We start from the raw sequence: 6351 nt of genomic DNA, 5'->3' as shown, positions 1-6351 counted from the left end.
AGCATTAGAGTGAATGGCCACCTGTCAGATTCCTTCACGATCAATAATGGGACACGCCAGGGTTGTCCTTTATCTCCCCTTCTCTTTATAATCACCTTGGAACCCTTCCTGCGCAGAGTTCGTTTGAACCCTGATATCAGTGGAGTAAGTATAGCAGCCTTCCAACACAAAACTGCGGCATACGCTGATGATATGCTGTTCTTTGTAACGAAACCACATATATCCCTACCGAATTTGATGCGAGAATTTGAACTGTATGGCGCAGTTAGCAATCTTAAAATTAATTACCAGAAATCTAGTTTGTTGAGCATATCCCTCACTCCGGACCAAGTAGCCCTTCTAAAGCACTCATTTGCATTTGCAATGGAAGAACGGTCCTTCACATACTTAGGCTTGAAAATATCTGCAAGACTGGAGAATTGTGTGTCAGATAACATACTCCCTCTACTGAAAAATGCTCAGAAGGACCTGACTCAGTGGGATAGGCCTGTATTCTCCTGGTTCGGTCGCATTAATATTGTTAAAATGGATATTTTACCCCGTTTCCTTTACCTATTTCAAACTATTCCATTCCAAATCCCGATTCACATCTTCCACACGCTCCAGCGGATGATTACACAATTTATTTGGCAGAAGAAAAAAGCCCGACAGAAATATGCCTTTCTCACTCAATCCAGAGACAGAGGTGGAACGGGACTCCCAGACCTTTTCACTTATTATGGAGCAGCGATACTACAACGTCTGCTGGACTTCAAACATGCTCACTCTACGAAACTATGGATCCCTATAGTACAATTCGACTCCAGTGTGCCCTTAGAAATACTACCTTGGATATCACAACATCATCGTCCACAGAACATCTTGTTTAACCCAATTGCTTCCACCATTTTCAAAGTTTGGGACAAGGCAAAATTTAAAATGTCTTTGACTAACATCCACTCCAGACTGATTCCAATTCTCCAAAATGCGGATTTCCCCCCGGGGCTGAGAACAGCTAACTTCAAAAGCTGGCCCCATTCGGACTCCCTATGGGCGTTTCAGCTTATGAATGGAAGACACCTCAAAAGAATAGAAGAGATATTAGAACCAGATTCAATCACCTCCATGGATCGCCTCAGACTATGCCAAATTCGACATTTTCTCCTCTCAGAGGGGACATTGCAGCCGCAAGAACCAATGGACACACCACTTGAACAACTTTTTGTTAGTCGTACTTGATTCCCCCATGAAATCTCTCTATTGTACAAAATTATCATGGACACATACCAATCCCCTGCTAGTAAATTTCGCAATATATGGGAATCTGAACTTGGTACTACCTTTACTGATGCTGAATGGTCCCTTATCCAAGAGAAAACGTTTAGATCGGCTCAATGCACAAAACTACAGGAGCTCAACTACAAAATTTTTTCACAGTGGTATAGAGTCCCTACCAAGTTGTCCAAGATATTCCCAAATCTACCTGAAACCTGTTGGAGATGTAACCAAGGAAGAGGGACACTTACTCACATTTTATGGGACTGTCCTAAGATCAAACCATACTGGACGGCCATTATGCAGCTTTTACCTCGATTTACTGATCTAGAGATTACTGACTCCACATCTTTTTTCTTATTACATAACAACCATATGTCTACGGCACAATATAGGCGTTCGTGTATCTCAACGATGGTCAATGCTGCGAAGGCACTCATACCCAGATATTGGAGATCGGAGAAAGTTCCCAGTATTAAAGACTGGGCTCAGAAAGTACAAGAGTTGTATCTTTTTGAAAAACTGAAGGATACTGGAGAGCAAACGCTTGGGACTCGATGCAGACTAAAATGGTGTCATTGGCTGCTCTATACAGAAACTCCGGAGTATAAGGCATTATTCTCCTAGACCTCGTAACATTTATGAGGCATGTGTTCACCTATTGGGGTGTTGGGTTCCATGTCTGTACACCCTCGGGTGCTCTTGGCGTTCCTCCCTCCTACCATGCATTTCATACAATCCCAGGTTTTAGACGTTCTAGACCCGATGCCATATAAGTGATATTGAGTTATAGAGAGTAACACTTCTCACTTCGCCTTCATACCGATCAGCTAGGCAGCTTAAGCAATCAAAAGGCATAAACTGTGTAGATCACGATCCTTAGTTTCACTCTGACTATGTTGAAGTTACTCTGTGTTTTTTCGGAATTTTCTTCACTCCCCCCCCCTTTTTTTTTCTTTTTTTCTCTCTTTCTCTCTCCATTAAGGTTTACTAGCCTTCCAATTTCAGTGGATTCATATGTTTTTGTTCTAATACTAGATAGCAATATAAGAATGCATGCATGTATCTCTGCAGATTGTGAATTATGCTATGAGGTATTTTGCTGAACTCAAATGTTGCGAGTTTGGATAACATAGACAATTGGAACTTCAATTCTAATTCCGTACTCTATAATTGTATTCAACGATATTGCTAGGTATTGCTGTATAAATTGCAGAGGAGTCTTCTTTCATATGGCTCTTCTATATTTTCAGCTTTGCACTTGTTGGATGGCGTTTAATTGTATTAGTTATTATTATTGCTTCCTCCCCACTCCCCTTTTCTTTTTTCTGTATCCCCTCCAGTCGTTTTATTTCTAAAATGAAAAATAAAGAATTTATAAAAAAAAAAAAAAAAAAGACACACATCCATCAAGCTCAACCTTAAAGGAGAAGGACAGTGGGATAATAGCCTCTGGGAAGGGACTGCAGCTGTGGGATAGCAGGTATAGTAGGGAGAGATGGTGTCTATAGTAATAGTGGATAATAGTCTCTGGGAAGGGAGTGTGACTGTGGGATAGCAGGTATAGTAGGGAGAGATGGTGCCTATAGTAACAGTGGATAATAGTCTCTGGGAAGGGAGTGTGACTGTGGGATAGCAGGTATAGTAGGGAGAGATGGTGTCTATAGTAACAGTGGATAATAGTCTCTGGGAAGGGAGTGTGCTTGGCATTTGTTCTGACAACCCGGTTTGACCCTTGCCTGCCTGACGATTCTTGATATCTGCCTGCCTCAACCTTGCCTGTCTGACGATTCTCTTGCCTGCTCCATTTGTACCGTGACCTTCGGCCTAAAAGACTCTGCTAACAGCCGTGCCCCTTCGCCAGCCAGAACATCTCGCCTTGCACTCCTCGTTAAGTCCAGGTGCCACCCAAGTAAGCTGAGGGCTCCTCCCGAAGCCCAACGGTGGTCACACCACTGGTGAAGCCGAGCCGAGACCAGGGTGCTTGGCATTTGTTCTGAGAAAACGTTTAGATCGGCTCAATGCACAAAACTACAGGAGCTCAACTACAAAATTTTTTCACAGTGGTATAGAGTCCCTACCAAGTTGTCCAAGATATTCCCAAATCTACCTGAAACCTGTTGGAGATGTAACCAAGGAAGAGGGACACTTACTCACATTTTATGGGACTGTCCTAAGATCAAACCATACTGGACGGCCATTATGCAGCTTTTACCTCGATTTACTGATCTAGAGATTACTGACTCCACATCTTTTTTCTTATTACATAACAACCATATGTCTACGGCACAATATAGGCGTTCGTGTATCTCAACGATGGTCAATGCTGCGAAGGCACTCATACCCAGATATTGGAGATCGGAGAAAGTTCCCAGTATTAAAGACTGGGCTCAGAAAGTACAAGAGTTGTATCTTTTTGAAAAACTGAAGGATACTGGAGAGCAAACGCTTGGGACTCGATGCAGACTAAAATGGTGTCATTGGCTGCTCTATACAGAAACTCCGGAGTATAAGGCATTATTCTCCTAGACCTCGTAACATTTATGAGGCATGTGTTCACCTATTGGGGTGTTGGGTTCCATGTCTGTACACCCTCGGGTGCTCTTGGCGTTCCTCCCTCCTACCATGCATTTCATACAATCCCAGGTTTTAGACGTTCTAGACCCGATGCCATATAAGTGATATTGAGTTATAGAGAGTAACACTTCTCACTTCGCCTTCATACCGATCAGCTAGGCAGCTTAAGCAATCAAAAGGCATAAACTGTGTAGATCACGATCCTTAGTTTCACTCTGACTATGTTGAAGTTACTCTGTGTTTTTTCGGAATTTTCTTCACTCCCCCCCCCCTTTTTTTTTTTTTTTTTTCTCTCTTTCTCTCTCCATTAAGGTTTACTAGCCTTCCAATTTCAGTGGATTCATATGTTTTTGTTCTAATACTAGATAGCAATATAAGAATGCATGCATGTATCTCTGCAGATTGTGAATTATGCTATGAGGTATTTTGCTGAACTCAAATGTTGCGAGTTTGGATAACATAGACAATTGGAACTTCAATTCTAATTCCGTACTCTATAATTGTATTCAACGATATTGCTAGGTATTGCTGTATAAATTGCAGAGGAGTCTTCTTTCATATGGCTCTTCTATATTTTCAGCTTTGCACTTGTTGGATGGCGTTTAATTGTATTAGTTATTATTATTGCTTCCTCCCCACTCCCCTTTTCTTTTTTCTGTATCCCCTCCAGTCGTTTTATTTCTAAAATGAAAAATAAAGAATTTATAAAAAAAAAAAAAAAAAAGACACACATCCATCAAGCTCAACCTTAAAGGAGAAGGACAGTGGGATAATAGCCTCTGGGAAGGGACTGCAGCTGTGGGATAGCAGGTATAGTAGGGAGAGATGGTGTCTATAGTAATAGTGGATAATAGTCTCTGGGAAGGGAGTGTGACTGTGGGATAGCAGGTATAGTAGGGAGAGATGGTGCCTATAGTAACAGTGGATAATAGTCTCTGGGAAGGGAGTGTGACTGTGGGATAGCAGGTATAGTAGGGAGAGATGGTGTCTATAGTAACAGTGGATAATAGTCTCTGGGAAGGGAGTGTGCTTGGCATTTGTTCTGACAACCCGGTTTGACCCTTGCCTGCCTGACGATTCTTGATATCTGCCTGCCTCAACCTTGCCTGTCTGACGATTCTCTTGCCTGCTCCATTTGTACCGTGACCTTCGGCCTAAAAGACTCTGCTAACAGCCGTGCCCCTTCGCCAGCCAGAACATCTCGCCTTGCACTCCTCGTTAAGTCCAGGTGCCACCCAAGTAAGCTGAGGGCTCCTCCCGAAGCCCAACGGTGGTCACACCACTGGTGAAGCCGAGCCGAGACCAGGGTGCTTGGCATTTGTTCTGAGAAAACGTTTAGATCGGCTCAATGCACAAAACTACAGGAGCTCAACTACAAAATTTTTTCACAGTGGTATAGAGTCCCTACCAAGTTGTCCAAGATATTCCCAAATCTACCTGAAACCTGTTGGAGATGTAACCAAGGAAGAGGGACACTTACTCACATTTTATGGGACTGTCCTAAGATCAAACCATACTGGACGGCCATTATGCAGCTTTTACCTCGATTTACTGATCTAGAGATTACTGACTCCACATCTTTTTTCTTATTACATAACAACCATATGTCTACGGCACAATATAGGCGTTCGTGTATCTCAACGATGGTCAATGCTGCGAAGGCACTCATACCCAGATATTGGAGATCGGAGAAAGTTCCCAGTATTAAAGACTGGGCTCAGAAAGTACAAGAGTTGTATCTTTTTGAAAAACTGAAGGATACTGGAGAGCAAACGCTTGGGACTCGATGCAGACTAAAATGGTGTCATTGGCTGCTCTATACAGAAACTCCGGAGTATAAGGCATTATTCTCCTAGACCTCGTAACATTTATGAGGCATGTGTTCACCTATTGGGGTGTTGGGTTCCATGTCTGTACACCCTCGGGTGCTCTTGGCGTTCCTCCCTCCTACCATGCATTTCATACAATCCCAGGTTTTAGACGTTCTAGACCCGATGCCATATAAGTGATATTGAGTTATAGAGAGTAACACTTCTCACTTCGCCTTCATACCGATCAGCTAGGCAGCTTAAGCAATCAAAAGGCATAAACTGTGTAGATCACGATCCTTAGTTTCACTCTGACTATGTTGAAGTTACTCTGTGTTTTTTCGGAATTTTCTTCACTCCCCCCCCCCTTTTTTTTTTTTTTTTTTCTCTCTTTCTCTCTCCATTAAGGTTTACTAGCCTTCCAATTTCAGTGGATTCATATGTTTTTGTTCTAATACTAGATAGCAATATAAGAATGCATGCATGTATCTCTGCAGATTGTGAATTATGCTATGAGGTATTTTGCTGAACTCAAATGTTGCGAGTTTGGATAACATAGACAATTGGAACTTCAATTCTAATTCCGTACTCTATAATTGTATTCAACGATATTGCTAGGTATTGCTGTATAAATTGCAGAGGAGTCTTCTTTCATATGGCTCTTCTATATTTTCAGCTTTGCACTTGTTGGATGGCGTTTAATTGTATTAGT

This window comes from Xenopus laevis, chromosome 3L (genome assembly GCF_017654675.1).
Source record: "Xenopus laevis strain J_2021 chromosome 3L, Xenopus_laevis_v10.1, whole genome shotgun sequence".
Taxonomy (NCBI): Eukaryota; Metazoa; Chordata; class Amphibia; order Anura; family Pipidae; genus Xenopus; species Xenopus laevis.
The sequence above is the reverse complement of the archived record's forward strand: the minus strand, read 5'-3'. Positions refer to the sequence as shown.